This window comes from Bactrocera tryoni, chromosome 3 (genome assembly GCF_016617805.1).
Source record: "Bactrocera tryoni isolate S06 chromosome 3, CSIRO_BtryS06_freeze2, whole genome shotgun sequence".
Classification (NCBI taxonomy): domain Eukaryota; kingdom Metazoa; phylum Arthropoda; class Insecta; order Diptera; family Tephritidae; genus Bactrocera; species Bactrocera tryoni.
This window is the reverse complement of record NC_052501.1, coordinates 25,313,954-25,339,271: the sequence shown is the minus strand read 5'-3', so window position 1 is coordinate 25,339,271 and position 25,318 is coordinate 25,313,954. Positions and strand designations below refer to the sequence as shown.

The following is a 25,318-nucleotide window of genomic DNA, read 5'->3' as shown; positions in this document are numbered from 1 at the left end:
CATACAAGATATTTTATAGTCTCCACCTCTTTTATCTCTCGACAGCTTCTACAGAAATCGTCATATTTTACTAAGTCAGGTGATTGATTTTTGAGCGTTTGAGGTTTTCTTTTAAAGCGACAAATCATCTTGAAAGATCATTAACTACAATTCAAGAGCTAGAAATTTAGACGGAAAGCTCGAGAGATCACTAGCTACGGCTGCTCTCATTTGAAAAAGCTGTATAATATTTCATAACACTGCAGTATTACACATTTATACTTTTCAAGATGCGCACAGCGCCATAATCGCGCACATGTCAGTAAAATTTCTCATTTACCGTTAAAATTTCACAGAAACTCTGCTTATTATTGCATAAGTTATTTGCATTTAATTGCGTCTTATCCTTGCTTTCATTAAATTCACAGATAACATGTATGTATATACTATATGAGTATACTACAATTATAGGGCATGTAAATGTGGGAGATTACCGAAGACTTGGGCCCCCAACCAACGTTGCGAAAAATGTCTTCAAGCAAGCGAGTTAAACGACGGCCCCAACACATCACCGACTGCAGGTGATAGTTGCCTTTAGGCGCCTGGAAATCGTTTGCTGCTGAAACTAAATGCAAATGAGCAATGCCATCAGCGTACACTCTCCAATGTGTGACGCATGATAAGTGCATCATCGTGTGAGTGTGTGTGGAGGAATTCATTTTCTACTCTCTTTCCCATGCTTACTAAAAGCTGCTGGCTGCCTATGAGCTCTTGGAATTATAATTCAGATACACACCCTGTCATATGCAGATATACTTCTGCTAAGACATTTTCATCTTTCTTTCATCTTTCGCTCATTTCCATAGCGTGCTTTTTGTGGCGGCAATCGAGCGGAGGTGTGGAAACGACCAGGTGCCGTATAGAGAATGGTCGCCTATAATACTATTCTAATTAGAAATTATAATGCTCATGTTTTCATAATTTTCACACAGCAGCAGGAGGCTCTTTGCTACTTTGCGAGCGTACTTGAATGCTTTTGTGACTTTTGCCAGCTTTCATGAGTAGAAAAAGTTTTCTTACTGAAAATTTATAAACAAAATGCAAAAAATACGCGCTCCCACATGCATATGCTTTATACGTGCACCTATTCACGAGCAGTAAAATATTTCTCTTTATAAAGTTGACTGTTTCCATTGGAATAATTATTTTCTTAGGGAAATGAAATGCGCAACCGAATTATAGCTCTCGACACCCTTAATGCGCGTTAAGGTAAGCACTAATTATTGTGTGATTTCTTCATAAAGTTTAAAAGCGCCAGTTGTTTATGTGGTGCTTTCAACGAAATTTATTGTTTTAGCCGGAACTACAATACATGCTTTTAAAATTAATTCTTCTTGAAATAAGTAGAAATCATTTACATGCAATTTTAATTATAAAACCTGGTATTTTAAAGTACATACATACAATCTGTATGAACTGAAACCACTTGACCTTCCCAAGAGACATCGCTTCACTGTATAGGCTCTTTAAGAGTTTGCGGTTTGAACAAAAAGTATCGAATGACGTTAAAAATGTTCTCTCCAAATTGGAACTAAATATCTTCGAAACTATTCCTTTGTGAGTGGAAACCGTTTTGAGAAACACCATTCTGAGAAAAACGCGTTTAAAGATTGCAGTCGCTATGTTCCCCACTCTGTTCCCCTATAGCGACCGTTATAATTTGAATTTCGATTTCAAAATTTGAGAGCATGTTTACTACAGTGTACACTAAAATAACAAAAAAAAAAACGATTTTTCTAAAATTTCACACCGAGATGGTCCCGAAAAGAAGTGACCATCGAGCATAAATCAGCACTGCTATTGTAAAGTACGGCTAAGTGGTTTCTCAGTCAAGCGAACTTCTTCGCTTTGTAAGTGAATTTAGAAAATACTTATTCACAAAAGCACAAAATGTACCTCATATAAAGACAGACATAAAGAAAGTATATGTAGTCTTATATTTTAACGATTTAATTATATTAAAATTATAAGAAGAAATCTATTTAATAACAGAGAAAACATACATATGTATGTATAACTAAATTTGTTCGACAGCAGCAATGAAATAAGTGATTAAAAAGCATACTTAAAGAGCCATTGCTGTGGTCCTTGTGCCGTTACGTCATAAATCATTCCGCTTACCTTGCCAACGAGCGCTCTAAGTGAGCATAATCACGGCGCTTGGGTCAAGTATGAGAGAAATTAATTCCATATAAAAGTTGATTATGCAAGCAATTTTATTGTTGGTGTTGTCTGTGGTTAGCTCAGCGCTGCTGTTGACAGCAATTGGACAGATCGAATCACATAAAAAACACTCAAACTCATACTTATAGATAGTCGAAATGTAATACGTAAGCAAGGCCACGAAATGACCTACAGGCGGAAAGATGGCAGACAAATCGTGTCAATGGAATTGTAAAATGCGAAAATTACAATGAAAAAGGCAAAAATAAGAATGACAAAAGGACAAACACATGCGTAGATAGAACTCAAATGGCGCTCATACACCTACACACCCACACAACCACACATAAATACTAAACTTTATGAAGGAAAGTGGCGAATGAATTGAGGACAGGGTGGCGTCTTCAACAAAGCATTGCCGTTAACATAAACGAAAACAGACGAACATTTCTTCGCGCACCATTGGGCACATGATAAACAACAGCGCTGATTTCTACGTCTGTCTGCGTGCCCTGTGCGTCGCGCTTGTCCTGTCAGCGGCAGTTGGTATAAGTTACCAAATATTATGGCCTGCGTGTGTTTCGTCGCCACAGCCGTCCCGCGGAATTTAGAAATTTGTGTTTTTTTTTCTGTCTTCTCTGTGATTGTGGTGCTCGCTGTTGGGCGCAGGTGGTTGACTTTCTTATCCAGCAGATGTTATGTGTCCTATTATATGTATCTGTAAATTGCAGAAGCCACATAGAAACACAAATTGTAGAAAAAACTCCAATTTATATCTACAGTACTAGATTTTTAGGTGAGAAATACTTGAGTGAGTCTGCAGCTGTGAACTAACAAACTGTTGATGGACGTAATAAGATTGTCAAGTATTACTCAAAACAAGAAAAAAACCACCGCCACTGGCATTCGCAGTGTAGTGGCAGAGGGTAAGCTTAGCTCCGCCGAACATAACCATCAGAAATGACTTATAAGTTCATTATTATCTTCGTTATGGGCGATAGGAAGCAATGCATTTGACTTGTAGTAAGCAACTTCTTTTCGAGTCGAGTAAGGCAGCTATATATTGAACTATTTCTATAGATAAGGGATTATTTTCGTCTATAAGCTTTCGAAAATCTAATTTAGGTAAAGAAGAATAAAATGCTTGAAAACTACCAGACTAAGTTATTTTTAAACTCCCATGAAAAATATATATGGAACTTATCTGGATTTCATGGTGTGAAAAGTACAGATAAGTAATTCTAAATATGACAGCTTTTTGCGCTATTTGCAGTATAAAGAGATGGAATAATCACTCTGGTATATACAAAGCTGTTAATCTTTCGTCAAAACTCGATTCAATCAAATGGTCAGAATGGTTTTAGAAATCTTCGGCAAGATTTTAGGTTCAACATGGCAGATTCGCAACAACACTATACTAATAGTGTTCAAATATCATTGAACATGCTTATTTATATGCAAAGCCGAAATTATACTAAATATAAATATCTATTTATATATTAATACATACATACATACATCATGCATTTACATGCAATGCAGCAAAATAAAAGAAAAAATATGTAATAAGAATACAATACAGAAAAACAACCCTTATGGTGGTTATTGTATCCGTATTCTTCATCAAAAATCTCAAGTGGCTTAGATACACACACACATGTATTAAAATGTATCAAAAATAACCCCATGTCAAGCAGCGATAAACAATATGCTGCAATACATATTAACATATACACATATATTTAACTAGATAATTAAGACTTAAAATAGTATATAAGGTGTACAATATTAACAATAAAATCAAGATCAAATATTTCTCACTCAATGAAGGTCATTTTATTTCCCCCCACCAGAGGTAAGGTAATAAATAATCTTTTTTGAGTTCAAAAGTTTGATCTTACAAATCAAACAGTTTGATGTTATAATTCAAACAAATAGTACTAGAACTATTGTCAAGAATGTTCAATTATTTATTTAAAATTAATATTAAATGAATATAAAGTTTTTTAAAATATATTAAAATGCTTGTCCACCAACGAGTGCCTTCCACTAGCAAACTGACGGTGATACTATTAAACAGCTTTTATTATTATTTACTTAAACTTTCCCCTTTTCTTCTCTTTTATTTAGCAATAAAACAAATCAAACTGTCATCGTTGCTACTAGCAAATCCAACAAACCCGATTACTGAATAAGCCTTGCATATAATTGGAGAAGGACCTCCTTCGCTTGGAATTTCGCCACCTTGCGAAAAGAAGAAACGACGACGAGCTAAGTTATGAAAATTTTAGGAGAGATCTGAATATTAAGAATAGACTGCAAGAATCTCGAGCTCGAGCTCAGAATATCCGGTATAGAGTATATATTTGTTAAGGAATTAAGAATATGTAGTAAGCAGGTTCGTGAAACACATATTCCACATGAAGATATAAGGTAGTTTCTAGTTACAGACGCAATGGTGTTTCTCAGACCTACAAAAGTATGCTGCAAGTGGCTGTAGTGGCATCAGAGGCATGAAACGGTATTGTGGAAAAAGGTGTTAGACCACGAATATCTTTAACTATGCCTTAACCTTAAGTGGTGATGTGTTAGAAATTTTAGAATTCTTATGACAAATATTTGTAAAACGTAAATTGGCCGTCGCCGACCGAATTTTCGTTTGATGAACATTTGTTGGCTTCGAACAACAGTTCCATCTCGGAGAGCAAAAACCAATTCCATTCAAATATTTGAACCATATATAAAAAAATCTCAAACAATCATGCTATTCTAAAATCTTATAAAATTTGTATTAACCGTTTTTAGTCAAACAACAATAAAAGTTTATTCAATAAGCGCAGAAGCTCTGAAAATAGCTCTTTGTTTGTGTGGTAATTGGCACTCAAAATATGCTCGAGTACAACCACATTCTATTATTTTCTCAAACTTTTTCAATTTAATAAATTTATAATATTTTGTGGTTATGGGGAGAAACCAGCAAAGCAAGACAAAAAAAAACAGAAAATACCATAGGCCTACGACTCCGACAAAGTGAGTGGTGTTAACTCACTCGGTCAATATAAATTTGCATAATTTGCGACAATGGCAATGACTCGGGCCAGCTAACTTTCTGTCGGCCGACTGCCGTGGTCGTCGCTCATGATAAGTAAGAAAACTTGTACAGTTATACATATATATACAAACATTGAAAATGTTAATACTACAAAGCAAAAGGTTGATGTGGAATTGACAGAAGGTAAACAATCATTGACGCAAAAAAATTCCATAAATTCCGGGCGTATATATATGTACATGCACTTACATATATATTTATACATTTTAGGGTGGATAAAAAATAACGAATGATTTTTTTAGTTTGTTGCACTGAAGATTGGATGACAGACACTTCTAAGAAAGTCTCTGCAAGTACGAGCTTTTAATTGTAACGGGAAGGTTCAGCGTCTAACGATTTTCTGTTTTTTTTCTTACTACCAGTTAGAATAATTTGTGTCCCTCTTCCAACTTCTTGAAAAAATATTTCGTTTTACGGATTTTGTAGCAAATTAAATGCTCTTCAAAAAAGGTCTTCTGCGATCTTTTCGTATACGTAATTGTTTAATAGATATTAACGCTCAATATCTGATTAACTGCATGAGAGATTTAAGAGCTCATATATGGAGAGGCTTTCTTAGAGGTCTCTAACAATAAATCTTTCAGAATACCAAGTGAAAAAGAAAACAATATCTTTTTTAATCACCCAAATGTTTATACATATATAGTTAAAAATAAAATCACAATAAAACGAACCCAAAATGCAATGCAGATTAACAAAAAAAAAAAATATTTCAATAACAGCGATCTTCCGCTGCTGGTTTGGTGTCCCTCAAGGAAGGAGACAAAGTGAAACAGTATGGCTGCGTTGCCGGTACAATAAAGACTACCATGGCAACAAATAATAAAAGTGGCACAACACAACTAAATTAAAAAATTTTTGAATTGAAAATAAAATTTCTTTTAAATTCATTTACAACAAAAACAATGTTGCCACTTTGATTGTAATAGTCGTTATTTTTAACTATTTTTATTGTTGGCGTTGTTGTTGCTTGTTTTCCAACCACTTTAGTTCTGAACAGTCGAGGGAATGAATTGTTTTTCCGGCAGTTTGATGAGTTCTTGTTTTGCTGTTCTTAAGTCATAATTTTTCTGATTTTTTTTTCTCTCTTACATTTTTGTTGTGCTTGCTCTGGGGTTTCCGCTGTTGTTATGCTTTGCTATTCGCAAGTTTTTGCCTGCAATTTTCACATCAAACGGACGACTGAGCAACTCAATTGTGCCTTAAGCAATTTATTTGGAACACAAAACCATTAAATGGCGAATGGTGGTTAACAACAAAAAAATGTGAAGGAGAAAGTGTAAGCAAAACTTCTTCCAAGTGTAGTCAGGTCCTTCTCCACCTGGTCTCTTCAACGAGTAGAAGTCTTCCTTTTCCACTGCTTCCTCGGCGGGTACTGCGTCAAATACTTTCAGAGCTTGAGTGTTTTCATCCATTTGGACGATGTAACCGCTGCCTTTTAATTCGCTGAGCTCAGTCAATGTCGTCGTATATCCCATACAGCTCATCATTCCATCGAATGCGGTATTCGCCGTGGCCAATGCCCAAAGGACCATACATCTTCCGCAGTACCTTTCGTCAGCTGTTGTCATCGTCCATGCCTCTGCACCATATAGCTGGACGGGAATAATGAGTGACTCATAGAACTTTGTGTTTGTTTGTCGAGAGAGGACTTTACTTCTTAATTGCCTACTCAGTCCAAAGTTGCACCTGTTGGCAAGAGTTATTCTGCCTTGGATTTCGTGGCTGACATTGTTGTAAGTGTCAATGCTGGTTCCAAGATAGACGAAATTATCTACAATTTCGAATTTATGACTGTCAACAGTGACATGGGTAACTAGTCGACTGTTTTTTTGATTACAGGAGATATTTCGTCTTGCCCTCGTTCACCACCAGACCCATCTGCTTCGCTGCCTTATCCAGTTTGAAGAAAGCAGAACTAACGGCGCGGTTGTTAAGGCAAATGATATCAATATCATTGGCATATGCCAACAGCTGTACACTCTTATAGAAGATGGTACCTTCTCTGTTTAGTTCTGCAGCTCGAATTATTTTATCAAAAAGTAGGTTGAAGACTCGGTAATAGCTTGGCAGCTTCTATAGATTTTATGTGTGGGTTTACATTTCGCGAAACCAAAATAATTTTTCCAATTGGATACTTCCTTTCAAGGTTGATATACTGATTACAGCGGCCTTCCATCTTTTCGATACCATTTTTGTAGTACGATTTGTACTTTGCTTCAAAATAGGCCTCAGTTTCGGCGATCACCTCTTCTTTCGACGAAAATTTTGTAGTCGCTGTTCCTTATTTTTACAAAATATTCAATTAAAATATTCCTTAAGCATCCCAAAATACAGACGCCATAATCTTGTCATTCGACTGTTGCGTGTTCCCGCGCTTTGGAGCGGGTTTATCGTGGTTATCATCGGATAACTGTCTATTGGACTGCGGAGGGACATAGTGAAGCCATGTGTCATCCATTGTCACAAATCGATGTAAAAATCCGGTTTTATTACCCTTAAATCTACCAAACATTTTTCCGAATTATCAACTCGTCGTTGCTTTTGGCCGAAAGGAAGCTCGTGGGTCATTCATTTCCAAGGCTTCCTCATACCTAAATATTCGAAAATTATATGATCTCTCCATTCAGTTGATATACTTAGAGCGCTTGTCGTCTTTAACAACTCCACTTTACGGTTATGCAAAATTATGTTGTAGAATTTTTGATGTTTTCATCGATAACAACCTCTATTGGGCCTCCACTGCATCCACAACAGCAATATTTATAATCAACAATATATGCTGCTCCATTCCATCTCCTTCTAAAAGTTAATGCTAAAATTCACAAGTTTAAAGTAAGAACTTTTAAAGCATAGCATATTTATTTACATTTTGTACATCCTTCAACTGCTGCGCGTGCCAATTTGTGGAAAATAAATTAGCAAAGCTGAATTCATGCGGCAGCAGTTAGTCATCAGTTGTGACCGGTGAGTAATGTCGTTAGCTGCTTGGCGCGCGCAGCAACGAAAAGTAGCCAAAAAATTTGTCAACAAATTGTCGTTAGCATGAGATAAATTGTATACAATGCTTTTGGAATTTATTTGCAACGAAAATTGCACTAAAGCAAATTGGTGCGCATTTGTCTAAATGCGAAACGAAAGTTTCTTGCGATGTGAAGGTCACGATGCCTTTACTTTTCGAAAACATTCTGCAGAAACATTGAAATCGGTGATAGTTGCTTTTTTGATTGATTTTATAACGTTTAAATATATTTCTAAGATGTATGAGGCGTATTCAAAAAATAATAAGAATTTTCGGTTTTTGAAAAAAATATTTATTCATTCGACGACATTAATAGTTTTATCTTTAAAAGAGACGCCATTATGTATGAAGCACTTATAAACGAAATGTAAGGCAATCAAATGGTTCAAACCCTTCACTAAGTCGATTTTCATCTATCTTGTTTCAATCCATAATGCCCAGCTCACATACATCTTTTGCTTCGCTTTGCTTCAGAGTTTTGCTTTAACAAAAAATTTTCATGCCGAAACAGAGCAAAGTCAAGCAAAAAGTTGTTTCCGGTTATATTTTCTTGTTTTATAGTGCCAGTCGCCATTTTTCAGAGAGAAACACGGACCGCAAAGCGTTCATTCTGACATACCATATAATTTCTTCGATTCGTTGATAAAGTATGAACTGTCAAGCAAAGCGAGAAATGTTTTATGTATTTAGGTAGGTGGATAAAGCTGTTTTTGAAGATACCGAGACTAAATCCCCTCACTACAATATGCCCGTTGTGAACTACCCGGTACTCCTGAAGTTCAAAGTATACATTTACAGTAGTTGTAATTCTTTTTCTAGAAAAAGCTTTGCATTCGTATTAAAATTTTTCTATATCCTCTGCTTCTTTTAACTCCTGCTAATACAAAAGTCATTGTATGGTGTTCCCGTTCTGCTGACATAACTGCCAATTGAACAGTCACCTATTTTGTGCTTCAGGGTTCCCTTCATTTCTAGAAGTGGGAAAAATTTACACGGAGCAATCTCGAGCAAATATAGAGGCGCGGATTTCATTACAGTATGGTTTTTGGCCAAGAATTCATGAGCAAGCCATGAAGTATGAGCTTTTAAAAAGCAAAAATCGCCAAGCTCGTTAAAACACGGAAATAAAAGGAAGACATTCGGTTACATATCAGATCAATACATTGGATGGCTCATCAAAGCGATGTTTTAAGTGCACAAAAATGCAATGCTTTCAGTCGATATGTGAGAATTAGCATTGCCATGGTGAAGAGTGATTCGTCTTAGGTGGTTGGGTTTCCTGATTTCTTGAAAGGCAACTGGCAAACTAATAGTTGTTATCACTCATAATTTACTGTTTTGCGTTATTCTATTGCATACTGTTTACTTTCGGCCTCATAGCGTAAATCTATGTTTCAGCATCTGTCACGATGTCATAGAAGTGTATCGAAGCACCACTATCGTCTATTTTTTATTTGCACTTCTCTCAACCACTCGACACGAGTTAATTTGAGCGGTTGACAAATTGTGTAGGATCAAACGGTAAAAACTTTGTTTACAGTCAAATGTTCCTGCAAAATTGAATGTGTAGTATGCTGTTTATGCCTATAGTTGTCTCTATCTTATGATATATGACACGACGATCTGGCAATATCACTTTGCGCACAGCATCAATAGTTTCCGGAACAGCAACTGACTTTGGACCATCTTCATAAAATCCCATTTGGAGTGAGTTGCGACCTCGATTGAATTCTCCATACCATCGACAAACACTGCTTTTTGATGAATTTTCATCGCAAAAAAATGAATTGAGATCATCTATGCGCTCTTGTTGAGATATTTAACGCCGAAATGTTGGAAAAAATATCCGGGCTCTTTTTTTTTTTGGTGTTATACATACTCAGAATGTTTTGAATTTTTTTGATAATTGAATATTTTAAGTTACTATAAACAACGCATGTAGCGGCCGTATGACAAAACATTCTGAGTATGTATTACACCAAAAATGTCAAACTTCATGATCGAGTTGTCAGTCGCCCGATTGTAACGCTAGCGTGCCAAATCCCCAAATTAAAAGGCAACCTACGTATTGAAAATGTGTCCTACATATCATCAACAAGTACGCATATCTCCATAATATCAATTTTGCTCATAATGTAAGGCGATTGAGCTGTGCAACTGCAGTGTTTTAAAATTAATATGAAAAATACGTTATTTCTACAGAGTCTAAATAGTAAAACAGGCACAATTTTGAAGCAGCTGTACTTAAGTCCTCATAAATTTGTACACCAAATTGTTCGAAACCTTTCTCTCAATGGCAAATGCTACTCTGGTATTGGTCAAACTTATGAATTGAATAAAATTTTGTGCGGCAGCTGCCCTCTGCTCCATTTGAGTCTTTAACTTTTACACATTTACTTTTGGGTATAACAAGCACTTTATAACCGGCATGTTGGTTAATTGCTCTTTTCGCTCAGCTGCGTATACTGACTGAAACTTTTATTGTATGCTCCACTGATGGAAATCAACCGAACTGGCTGCTTACGATTAATTTGTTCGAAAATATCCAATCATTGTCCAACACATAGTGCTCAATATTCTCCTCAGCTTAATCCTCTCTATCAGCATGGTTTGCATTTCGCTGCTTCGTTGTTAATTAGTTTATTTACGCTATTCAACAAATCTGAAGCGAAAATTTGCGATTGATATACTAAGGGGAGTGTGAGGTATTTGAAGCGTCCTAATTACGAGTTTGAGTTCAAAAAAATCCATCACTTTTTGTGATTAAGCTCTCAAACTCACTAATTCCTTACTTTATGAAGGGAAAAGAAAAATTAATTTTGTCAACTTGGTCGCATTCATGCGCTTTAACTCGTTTTAATTATGTTATGATGTATTCATTTAGTATGAAATCAAATACTTTACTATCTACTTTTATCTTCACTTTCACCTTTTTATTTTTGTGACGTGGCAATCCTTAAGTTTGCTTTGATAGACACACCATTTGTTTTTTAAGGGCAAAACGTCTGTCGCTCTTTTCGTGTCTGTATTGGGTATTCTTCTCATATTAAGAAATTTGTCTGAAGACACAAGTGTATATTCAATACAAAGCTTTGAGGAGCGCCAATTATCATTACTTCTTCATAGATTTGTAGTGTGCCAAGAAAATGTGAACATGTGTGAAAGTGACACCCAATTTTTGAATAACGTAACCACAAGTGATGAGTCATGGGTCTTTGATTATGATCCCGAGGGTATCCAAGCAGCATGCACTTCGGCTCTCAAGGCTATTCCGGAGAATGCCCTCCGTGGCACCTTCAATGCTTGAAAATCACGCTAGCAGCACTGCATCCATGCAGAAGGAGCCTATTTTGAAAGTTTTTAAAGAATTGTAACGATTGGTTGAATAATTTTTTTTAAATCGACTCAGTCCTATTACTTTCCGGACAAACCCTATATGCTCTACAAACTTTATTTGTGAACTTCTATCGGCATTTGAAGGGAAAAATTGTGCTAAAGTTTCCTCTCGTTAATTTTAATCAAAGGTTCAAAGGATTTTGAAAGGAGTATATAAGAATAAAAATCAGTAGGAAGAAATCTTAAACATTCCGAAAATGATACCAAATTTTTCGAGGATCGGGATAGTAAATTTTGATTTTTTTTTAAGTCTCATATAATCTTGTTATGAACTATTGATATAGAGGATCCGATATCGGACCACTGTAGCATATATGTAGCTTCCATACAGACTGACGGAATAAAATTAAGTTCTTGTATGAAAATTGTTTATTATGAAATTTTTAATATCTTTTCTGCTTCTCATTGGTACATCAATTTGAGTAATATAACAGTACAATGTTCACTAAATAAAAAAAAATTAAAAAACCTACGCTCTCTTTTTGATCCACTTTCTTCCCTCCAACTTTTAAAAACTACAAGAGAACGTTTCCCCACTTAAACATACCCACTAGGAGATTTATACGTAATTAGCACTTAAGTATAGTTATTTAAAGTATATAAGGCAATTCGGGTCAACACTCAGCCGTCAAAGAAAATTTCTGGCATTTCTTTAGGCGCATATCTTTCGCCACGCAGACAACACTTAATCAACAAAAACACACACACATACACACAGAAGTATTTATGCAAATTGACATGTATGCAACATCTGCATAATTCACTACACAGTGGCATACACGGCGTATACGTGATCAAGCAATGCAGTGCAATGCACAACAGTGAGGTTACTTATACGCCATGACAAACAAACTACATAAATGCATGTGCATAGATATAAGCAATGGGACAGTGTGTGAAAATTTGCATCGAACGTCTTAGCTCAGGGATGAAACGATAAGAAGGAGGATCCCGTTCGGATTTATGCCTTTCGATAGTTTTGGTGGTGAATTCGTGGGTTGATCCGATGGTGATGGTGTGGTGGATTGTAGGATGTTGTGTAGTATGAGCGATATTGTGTGCTTTGTTGGGTGGTGTGTGTTACTTGTTGTAAAGTTGATGTGATGAAGTCGCTGTGATATATGTGTGATGTGTCGTGTAGGCGCAAATTGTTATGTGAACAACTGTGTCGGAACAACTCGAATTCATGAATTATGCCATAGTACCCATCAGTTGACCGCATCTGGTTCCATAGATATAAACCGACATTACACACATGTCAACACACAGAACATTAGTTGGTAACATAAATATAAAGCACAGGAGCTGGCCACCGTTTATTAAAGTGAAATCTGTAACTGTACAATCAGGCGCTGCAGGAAGTGCAGAGTTACCGGCAAACAAAAAGCACCAACAATTCATTGGCGAAATATCAACACTCTGTCAACAAAAGCAGCTGTCAACGCGCCACTAACCAATTTACCCGTGCGGCTTTCAGCTAGCCATTTTCCACCAATTTGATTTGTTCAGCTCCCAGAGCCTTTCTTGTTTGCTCCTTTTTCTGATTTTTTGTTTGTGTTTTTCTCAGTTCACCTTTTTTTTATTTGTGTGCACAGCATAAACCTGTCTTAATTTATCGACATAAATGGCTACATATTAGAAGTAGTCCCTGCAGAGTGGCGCAGAAATTGATTTGAAATGCTCCATTGAAGCGGATTTCAGCGAAGCAGCAACGCAAGTGAGCATCTTATATCCATTAGGGTGCATAATACATACTATATACACTGTACATATGTGTGCGTGTATATGTAAATGTGTACGTGTGCCCATGAATGGATTTTTCATGTGAAGGTATGTTCTTAAAATTATGCATTTAAGACCATTTAAGGCCATTCAAGTGCTTTTCAAAGCATTTTCTTTTAAGTCTGCTGCTCTGTTAAGTAAACCCAGATGACGTATTCAGCAAAATTCGCGATTCGATTGCCACAGCGTACTGCCAACGCACTCGATACGGAGTAGTTGAGGTTTCTTTGTTTTGTTTGCCAAATTTTTTGCATGGATCGACCTTTTGCCTCCAAAAGTTTTCGTGAGTTTCAGATTTAAGTCATGTTAAACATGTTTACAGTATTACCAAAAGAGTAAAATTCACAAAAAAGTTCAAGGTTACCCTTAGCAGTAAGGCTTAATGGAATGATTCCACTATCGAGTTACTGCTTAGGTATAGTACAATCAAGTGGTACTTCGACGGCTCGAAAACTTGAGGGGGAATTGGTGCAAAAGTCGGAGTACAAAGCACAAAACTCTCCATACCTATGAGAAGTTGTCCGATTATATTTCAAGCAGAGCTTTATGCCATAAGTCGGTGTGTAGAGATAAACCTGCAACGCAACTTTAGCAATGAAGTTATAACCTTACTTCGTGTCAGTCAATCAGTACTTAAAGCAATCTCTGCCTACAAAATCAAATTGCTACTGCTGCAGAATTGTATAGAACGGCCGAACAGTTTATCGGAACGTATCCAAGTGCACCTTATCTGGGTGTCCAGTCACAAAGGTATAGCTGAAAATGAACTGGCTGATGAACTCGCCCGCTCTGCAGTGTCCACTGAGATGGTAGAACCTGAGCTCTTCATCGCCGTGGGTCCTCATACCTTAAAAAAGCTGATCCGCAAGGAAGAAGGAGTAGGCAGAGAGAAGTATTGGCAACAAGTCCAAGGCATTTCGCATGGCATGTTGGTAATAGAGTGTTATAACCTCAGCAGGTTTAATTATGTAATTAACCTCCCTAGGGACAAACTCAGACTATTTGACATGGGCCTAGCTGCTTGCGTAAATTTCCAGTTCTGCTGTAGAGAGCATAGCAGTCTGCAGACGCAGGAGCAGGATAAAGACCCTTGAACCCATGTTTCTAAATAGGAATGACATCGCCTCACTAGCACCTAGCAGTGTATCTATTTATTTTATCTTAACAACCTTGTTTCTTATTCCTTCCACTCAAGAATTCCGTAAAGTACATAAATACCGATGATTTTGCTCGTCGCTTTATAGGGAGCTCGTCAATGATCCTATCATTGTTTATGTATACTTTGCTTTTTAAATAAACCAAAAAAAAAGAGATCAGAGAGTCAAACCTCGGACAAGTTGATGAAGACACAATTCTCCTAAGCTGCCCCAGGTCGTTCAATTCCTTCCAGGATTGTTTGAAACAATGGACCTTAGAGGAACGCCTCAGGTCTTGGAACACAAGCAATACAAGGCGTTCCACAAAGTTAATTCGGGGTAGTATTGATGGTGGACAGACCAAAATGCTTTTACTTATAGAAAAAATGGAGGCTAGTAAAATTGTAGAGGTCCTCACAGGGCACCCAGTGCTAAGATCTCAACTTCAGGATCATTGAACGCAGGAAAATTTTCTATGCGAATGCCAAAATTCAGCCGGATGAGAAGCGACATATTTCGTGGTTCCCAATATTCCAACTTAAAACACATTGGGCAGCAGGGGTGGAAAAAGAACAAGTCTTTCATCAAATTTACTGGGCTGCTGAATCATGCATAACTTGGTTAACATCCAAGAGCACTCTGGGCTAATCTCTTTATTTGACTTCTGAAACTCTTTGAAAATATTTTGTCTTTATATATAATAAAAATACGATTGTATGTTTGATTTCAGTGCTCCAACTCAAATATTTTGAGAAAAGGATTTTATATTACTGCTTCCTGTTTTCTGAAGTTTCAAGTTTTGTGAAACGGTTGTAGGTGCCTCTTAAAAGTGGCGTAGCTGTTTGCTATAGTGTCTTTACCTTAATACAGTTGTTTGTTCTATTCGCCACTCTCTAAAGTTTACTTGTTACATTTACATGATGCATTAACTTAGGTATGGAGCCAGAAATTGGCAATGGTTGATAATGAGGTTTGGAGTAGTCAATAAAAAAATATAAGAATATTTACTGAAATGACAATGTCAGAAAACACAAAACTACTGACCCTTAATAGAAGTTATCAAGGGAGCGATACATATTCTTTTTATACCTTTGTTTTTTACACTCTCACTTTTTCTCTCTGCAATTAGACCGCAGCATTAAATTGGTTATAAACTCAGCCTGAATTTTTAGAAAAAACTGAAGACTCAACGGCCGCACGTTTTAATACATTTTATGTACTTACCGTTTTCGCTTTCGTTGAATTCTAAATAATTTTGAAAATTTATAATGACTTTTTCGAACACAAAAACTTTCAGTGTACAGCGTATATAACTACAAGTTTTGATTACTTCAAATATTTTTTGATAATCTTCATATATATTGTATTGGTAAAAACTTGAATACAACACATGGTCTCCGCTTTGGTCCTGTTGTGCATACGTCAAAACCACAAAAATGCGAACAAACCATGGAAACAGCCATGAAAGAACGTCAATCACAGTTTTACCCAATTTAAATTCATGAACTCAATATTACTTTGAGCTAATAAAACTAAGGCGACGACCAAAAGTGTCCACAAGCAATATAGTAACAATGTAAGTAAAGCTGCCCCGTAGGAAATGCGGGAATCTACTTAGACAAATTACTACTATTTTAAAATTAGCTTAGAAATTAGCCATGGGAACGGTTGGAAGATGGTTTGCAAAGCAACTGCGTAAAAAGAGAAAACCAACAGTTTCGGTTTACCAAGAGAGGCGGGTGCGAGTTAAACCGGATTTTCAAAAAAACAAAACGGATACAAAACTGGATTAGCATGTTCTTTATAAGTATTTACCATAGTGATCGAAAAACTGGATGACTGGACGATGATATTGATATCATCAGCCTCAACACCCGCGCAGTTAGTTCTGCTTTCTCCAGACTGGACAAGGAGGCAAAGCAAATGGGTCTGACAGTGAACAAGGGCAAGACGAAATATCTCCTGTCATCAAACAAACAGTCGTGGCACTCATGACTTGGTTCTCATTTCACTGTTGACAGTCATAACTTTGAATTTGTAGATAACACCATCAATAATGTCAGCCTGGAAATCCAACGCAGGATAACTCTTGCCAACTGGTATTACTTCGGACTGAGTAGGCAATTGAGAAATAAGAAAAGTCCTCTCTCGACGAACAAAAGCTAAACTCTATAAGTCGCTCATAATTCCCGTCCTGCTATATGGTGCAGAGGCTTGGACGATGACAACAACCGATGAGTCGACGTTGCAAGTTTTCGAGAGAAAGGTTCTGCAAAAGATTTATGGTTCTTTGTGCATTGGCCACGGCGAATATCGCATTCGATGAAACGATAAACTGTATGAGATATACGACGACATTGATATAGTTCGGCGAATTAAAAGACAGCGGCTACGCTGGCTAGGTCATGTTGTCCGAATGGACGAAAACACTCCAGCTCTGAAAGTATTCGACGCAGTATTCAACGGGGGAAGCAGAGGAAGAGGAAGACCTCCACGCCGTTGGAAGGACCAAGTGGAGAAGGACCTGTCTATGCTTGGAATAACCAATTGGCGCCACGTAGCGAAAAGTAGAAACGACCTGCCGCTTACTCGGCTATAATCGTGTAAGCGGTGTCTACGCCAGTAAAGAAGAGAAGATCGAAAAACTGAAATTCTGTTCAAGTAGTTATTGATATTAGTGAGCTAATATGTAAAGCAAAAATATTAGTAATTTCATTATTTAATTTTTTTTGGTGTCTTGAAATAAGGGTCTTCGAACCTACAAAAATCACCCTTTACTATCAACTACGTACGGAACTTTAAGAAAGCCAAATTTACGAAATCAAATAAGAGTAAGTGTGAACTTTGGCAGCACCGAAGCCCTTATATGTATACATAAAATTTCCTTACAAGAACTTGATTTCGATCGGTTAGTTAGTATGAGCTGTACGATGAGCTGTAGCGGTGAGCTGGTAGACATATCCTATAGGTAACCGATCTAGAAAATTTCTTAGAAGATTACATAATTACCTTTGACAATAACCCATGCAAAATTTCGAAAAGATATCTCGTCAAAGGAAAAGGGTTTTCATACAAGCATTGGATTCCGATCGTTCAGTTCGTATGTTAGAGTGATCCTATATCGGCGGTTCCAACAAACTCAATTTTCATCGATGAAGCTCACTTTTGGTTAAATAGCAACGCTAATAAATACAATTATTGCATTTGCAGTTATCATAATATACAAGCCATTATTGTCCCAGGTTGGTATGCTGGTGTCCTTTATGGGCAGAGGGTAGTCATTGCTTCAAATTTTGTCAAAAATGAACGCGGTCATAGTGTTACAGTCAATGAGGAATGCTATAGAAACCTTAAATTATTAATGATTAATGGCTTTTTCGTGTTTGAGTTGAATTATGGTAAAGTGGACCAGCTTTGGTTCCAACAAGCCCACGCTACATGCTCTACACCCAACAAAATAATACATTTATTGAAGAAAACTTTTGGTGAGCGCGTTATATTATGCCGTGTTCTTGTGACGTGGCCTTCAAAAACCTGAGACTTAAATCCGCTGGACTATCTTTTGTAGGGTTATGTATAGTCGCTTGTCTACGCAGATAAGCTCAAAACGATTGACGCCTTGGGAGATAATATTCGGTCAAAATCTGCTGCCAAAAATGGTCAAAATCGAACCACTCAACTGAAATTGATTCGAGCCAGCCGCGATGGTCATTTGCCCGAAATCATTATTAGAACATACTTTCAAACCCTTACCTCTATGGTCAAGCTAAATATTTGGCCATAATTATATGCGTTATTGCGTTCTTGAAAATCACAAACCTAAAAAACCACCCTTTGTTAAAGCAATGTGCATTCACAATATGAAATGTTTCACAATTTGTTGGGATAATAGAAAAATATTTTACTTACCAACCAGACGATCGAACGCAGAATAAAGATAATAATCTTATTAGAGAGGCAGAGACAAAATTCTCAACGCTTACAATGATATGCGGCTTTCCGTTTTGCGAATGCTTGGCAGGAGCTTATGGCTAGCAAGAAGGATATGATGACGTTTAGCAACAGAGCAAACACGATTTTGTTAGAGCCGGAAAACATCCATCTACAAACACACATATACAGCTTTATTTATTAATTTGGTGTGTTGCGTGGGCAAAATAGTAACTGTAACAGTTATTTACACAAACGATTAGGTTGCCGGCGCAACTAAGACAATCCGCTTAAGTTAATATGACCATCTTTATGTGTGTATGTATGTATGTGTGTAGATTATTAGTTGCATTTGTTATGCCAGTTATGGGCACATATACTCAAGAACATATAAGACAACATTTGTCAGTTATATTTTTACGCTGATTACCGAATTTACAAATATGGTATTTTGATTTGCACAGATGCTGCAGCTGCAAAAAAAATAATATTATGAGCTTATTTAATATTTTTAAGAATTTTTTAATTAAATTTTATTTTTTTTAGAAATTTTCAAAATTGATATTTTATGTAACCGCTTATCACATATTCACTACTGATTACTCAATAAATCACCGATATCGATTTTCACACACCCACACATGCATATGCAGCCGCACTGCACAAGCGTTGATAACAATTTTAACCTTAACTCACGAGCTAATAAATTGATTAACAGACTATACTTCGCACACACATACACACATACCGGTACAAGTGTGAGCATCGTAAGAGCCGTAAACAAAGCGCCGCAAATCGCCGTAAAACTGGCAATTTTTTTATCGGCGCGCTGCGGTGGAGGGGGGGAACGCAACGCTAAACGACGCGCAGTAATAATACTAAAAATTGCATTGAGATTGCCTTCAGGGGGAAAACCCCATAAATGTGCATTCTTTACACACATACATATATCATTATATACGCGAGTATGTACTCCCACCAATAGCCCATTAACACCTACGTTGATGCTAAGAGTTGCGTGCCGTAAAATAAAAAAAACAATTAAACTTTAAATTGACCACTCATCGTTACGGCAGTAAACGTGAAGGGGAAGCAATAAAAAATACAAGAAAAGCAAGATCACAACAAAACAAAAGAGAGAATTAACATCTGTGAGACAGATGAATGCACGAGTGCGCAAATGATGTGAGTTTTGCAGTGAAAAAATACAGGGTGTGCCACTGGAAGGATGCAACTGTTTTAGTAATGATTTTTAGGGCTTATAACTGCATTTACCACCACTAAATTTCCTTTCCCGATTCTTCCATGACTTTATCGACTATTGCTAAAATTCTACGAAATATCATTAAAAAGTTCTCTATGGATCCAGTGGCTCACAAACTATTAATTTTTTATCACAATACAACTCCTTTAAAAGTTCATACAAAAGTAAACTCCATGTGATAGTTTCCTCTGAGAATGATAAAATATATATATAAAATGATGTCTGTATACCATACCTAACTCATAGGAATGGCTACATACTCAATGACTCAAATCTTATAATCTAATGACTTTCAGTTTCGCGGTTCTGTAGTGCCAGAGCTGCTTGCTTGTACCCCAAATGATGCGCTACATATTGTAGAGCCTAACTTGCTTCAAGCAGATATCAGAAGATGATCAATTGACAGACGGTAGGCTTTCATGTGGAGCTCATCTTGAATAAGTCTTGATATTGATGTGGTCGGTATACTCATTTCCCTTGGCATACATTTCTACAAGATCTGTCGCAAAAGAAACAGAACTTTTTAAATATAACTGTTTCTGGTGGCGCCAACTGTTGGTGGGTATATGAAATAAAAAGTTTGATTTCTTGTTGACATTTCGTAAAAATTTTAAGACAATAGGATAACTACAGTCGATGTTATCGATCAAAAAGTGACAGCAGCTTTTGGTCATCGGTCGTAAAATGCATTTTGAACAAAGAGCAAATATTAAATTTTGTTTTAAACTTGGGAAAACGTTTACTGAAACATTGTTGATGATGATGAAAAAAGTTTATGGTGATCAGTGCCTATCCCGTAGTAATGTGCATGAGTGGTTTAAGCGATTCCAAGAAGGTCGTGAGGACCTCTGTGACGATCAGAAGTCGGGCCGGCCAAAATCGTCTTCAGAAGTCAAAAATAAAGACAATGTTGATTTGTTTTTACGATTCCGAGGGTATTGTACACCGAGAGTTCGTCCCACCTGGCCAAACGATTAATGCTGTGTTTTACCTTGGTGTTATGAAGCGTCTTTTGTCACGCATTCGTCGTGCTCGACCACAATACCGTGAAGCAGGGTCCTGGCGCTTGTTGCACGATAATGCGGCGTGTCATCGGTCGACGCTTGTCACCGATTTTTTGACAAAAAACTCCATATTAACCATTAATCACTTACCCTACTCACCTGATCTGGCACCTTGTGATTTTTACCTATTTGGAAAACCCATGAAAGGACACTGGTTTCAGGACATTTCAGCTATCCAAAAGGCGAAGACCGATATTCTCAAGAGCATTACGAAAAATGACCTTAAACACTCATTTGAAATGCTACTAAACGCTGTATCGAAGCACAAGGAAACTACTTTGAATAAAAAAATATAACTTTTGAGAAATATTAATTTTTTGTGTTTTTTTCACAGACCTTTTTCTTTTGCGACAGACCTTGTATTTCTAAGAGACTTTTTCGCATATATTCGTGCAGAGTTTTTATGGTTGAGTTTTTAGGGGTCAAACCTCATGAGGACAATCACTTCTCTTTCTTCAAATTTGTCCTCGCTGTATGCATTGTAAGCTATGTAACAGAATTTATGGCAACACTAAGTGTATAGCAAAACGCTGAAGGAAAAGATATTATTTTGGTGTATAATGTAAGAACTTAACCTCAGGTTTTTATGAAAACAGAATATAACAGGTCATTTGAAAAGTCCCCGGCCTGACATATAGATGGCGCTGTTAGAATTAAATCCATATAATTTTTAGTTAGCCCCAACCTTCAAAAACGCGTGCATAAATTTGACAGCTGTCAAATTATTAGTTTGTGAATTATATAATTTTAAGTGAAGCAACTTTTGTTATTGTGGAAAATTGGATAAAGAGATGTTTATGTGTTTATAAAATATTGCTTTTTGAAAAGAAAAATACAGTTGAAGCAAAAACTCGGCATGACGGCGAGTTTCGGAACTTTGCCCTAAGAAAATCAGCCATCAAGGATTAATATGCTAAGTTGAGCGGAAATGAGACCGAAAACGGCGAACACCGTGAGCGCCCAAAAGAGGTTATTACCGATAAAAACATGGAAAAATACACAAAAATTATTCCAAATGGGCGTAAAATGAAATTGCTCGAGACAGCAGGCGCTCTAAAAACATCAATGTATACAGCATATAATTTCCGAATAACTATTTGCGTATGAGTAAGCTCAGTGCAAAGTGAATACCGCGCAAGATCACTATTGACCAAAAAGAAGGACGAACTAATGATTCGGAGCAGTGTTTGGAGCTGTTAAAGCGCAACAATCCCGAGTTTTAGCGTCGATATGTGACAACTGATGCAACAAGCAGTCATTATTTCAATTCGAAGTCGTTTGAAGAAAAACAAAGTGTTGTTTCAGCAAGGCAATGCACCGTTGCATAAGTTAGTGAAAACGATGACAAAAATTCATGACTTGGGCTTCGAATTATTTTCGCATTTACCGTATTCACCAAATCTGACCTCCAGCGACTATTTTATGTTCTCAGATTTCAAAAGAAAGCGCTCGCTGGGAAGACATTGTATATCACCTATGTTGAATAGAAAAAATGAATTTTGTCCAAAATATGAGTTTTTCTAACTAAACCGTAGTATTTTCAATTGTTCTGCTATGTGTGTTTTATTTCTTCTAGAAAACTAAATGCTGAAAAAAGCACCCTTAACATGAAACGTCTCACTAAGTACTAAATGTTTAGTTTGGACCATAAATTATTAATTTTTAAATAATAATGTCACTGAAAAATTGCAAAATGTTTAAAATTTTTGCAGTTAAATATTTAACTAATTTATTTTAAATTGGGAGGAATGTGGATAAAATATGTTTTATAAAACGATATTTTGATTTCCGAAACGAGTTTCACCACGATTAAATGTTGATTAAAAGCACAAGTTGTGTTATTTTTTTTTAGAAAGGGATTCCATCGAACTTAGAAGCCAATAACTAAGTAGCAGAGTAGCTCATATCCACTTTTTGTATATGAGAAAGATAAATAGATGAAGATTGCATCGCGACCTTAGATCTATTGTGCCCTTGTTTATGAGTAAGTGCTAAAGGGTTTCTTAAATAACAGCTTCAAACTTAAATTGCTGAATTTTTACTATATTTTCCACAAACGCAGCGTAAATTTAAAGTCTTACTTCAATTGCCATCCCTACAGTTATAATTTGAAACGCATTAACTTTGTATCGCCGCCAATATAAATAACCCTAATGTATTTTACACACTTTAAAGTGGCAATTCAACCGTTAATTAGTATAACAAGATACCAAACACATGCAGCACACATCCTCATACAACTCCCCGTTCAACACGTTATTATGTCAATGGACTTTCGCTTAGCGGCGATTTTATGTAATAAAATGTTTTAGGTCAAGAGGATGACCGGCAAGTATCAGTTCACGCACATAAGTGTGCATGTCATGCTTTCATGTGCCGTGCACGTGGCATTTTACCCTAGCAAACAATGTGTTTACGCCTAAATATAGGCAACAGCGATGCAGAGTAGCAATAACAAGCGGCAAGTAAGGGTAAAAGAGACTGCAAAACAATGACAAATGGCGACAGCATCCAGCAGCCTGTGGACAAATGCCCATAACCTACAAACATTTTCAAGTACACACACACACAAACACAATTTATTATATGTATGCCACGCATGCCAGTACAAACATACCGCAATCATGAATAAAGTAGGACAGCTGTCACATTAAGCGTGAATAGGTGAGCGCTTGACTTTTGCAGCGCAGTGCCGACAGTGTTTATTGTTGTTTATTTGCACAAAACTGACTTTATTTTTTTTTATTTTTGAAGAATAATTTTTCAAAAAAAAAAATTTTTCAAAAAAAAATATATATACATATATCACCAGTAATAGCTCCTACCCAGCAAAATCGAATTTTTAACACCCGTTTCTCACATTAAAAGTATTTTTTTCTGATTTCGTTCTAATTTTTCAACTATTTAATTGCCGATTTCCGCTTCCGGCAAACGTGCGCGTTGCTGCTTACTACGAAACTGACTGCATTACGAATGTAAGCAGCTCGTTTTTTGTTTTTCAAACCATAAAGCCGACGACAAGCATATTCACGACCTATTCCAACAACAAATTTTTGCAGCGCTCAGCCAAACGAACTTGTTCAGTCAACACATTGTACCGTTATATGTAGAGTGGAGATAAATTTGTTAAATTCAAAACACAACACGTTCACTTGCAACAAGTTGCATGCACCACTGCGTGTCTGACCAGATAACATACAACATATTTTGGTTTTGATGTTTACAGAGTAGACAAGCAACGCGACTTCACGAAAACTGTGTCGCATTCTCACTTAATACATACGTAAGTCTAAATATATATATATATATATATATATATATATATTTAGACTTACGTATATATATATATATATGCATATATGTACACATCAATATATGTATATGTTTGTATATATAATGAAATACACAACCACTTATTTAAAGTGTTCAAGTAGTAAACATGTGTAAAGCTCTCACAATTCGTAACATGAGATACTTTGCGCATGTGCCATACCAAGCTTTTGAAGGTATTCCCCCACCTTTAGTCAGCAGTTCCTTTTACCGTAACTATGCTTACGGTAATACACAATAAACTTTTAGTGCAAAACTTACATACTCACAATAATGGGAAGATCTAGAATTTATAGAATGAGTAGAACGTAATTTTTCGTGACAAAAACGATAAACCCAAAGTGTACACAACTTAAATCAAGACGACACTACTAAAGAGATGTATGCTTCGCAAAATGAGAAGTGACTTAAACAAACGATTAAACTTAAACAGAACGTAAAGAACAGTTAAATTTCCGAAATTCAGCACGTGTGTATTCCTAAAAACATTTTGGCAAAATTCGTTTTTTATTCAACATACATACATACATATGTAGCTCTTTTCATGGGATAACCTTCAACTTTTCGATACCATTTTTATACTACGGTAGACGCTGAAGCAATATAAAGTCAAAATCATGGAATTTTGGCATCGCATCATTGACTTGTGAAAAGGTGTATTGCCTTGAAACAACACTTTATTTTCCTTCAAAAGCCGGATTTCGTCGTTCAAATGGTTCAACAATGCCATGCAATAGTCACTGTTGATGGGGTTTCCTTTTTCATGAAATTGATATGTAATTTATTCCATTCGCATTCTCTTAGCCAGTTCGCCATAACCTTACCACTTGACTAATGTGTTTTTTTACGTTTTAGAGCGACTTCATCGTATGCAGTCCACCCGCATGATTATCGACTGGACTTTCATAACAAATCAATTGAAACTGTTGCCTACATTTAAGCGCTTAGTTTTATGTTCTTGAACTATTTGACTTTTCTGGTATGATAATGATTAGAAATTCTACTAAAAATTAACATTTTTTCCAATAATCACAAAGACATTACAATTTCCGAGTTTTTGTAACCTTTTTATCTTATAAT

General features: G+C 36.4%; 1 pseudogene; it reads right to left on the bottom strand.

Moving 5' to 3' along the window:
* LOC120772722 overlaps window positions 1-25,318 on the bottom strand; it is a 198,279-nt pseudogene that overhangs the window by 97,990 nt on the left and 74,971 nt on the right.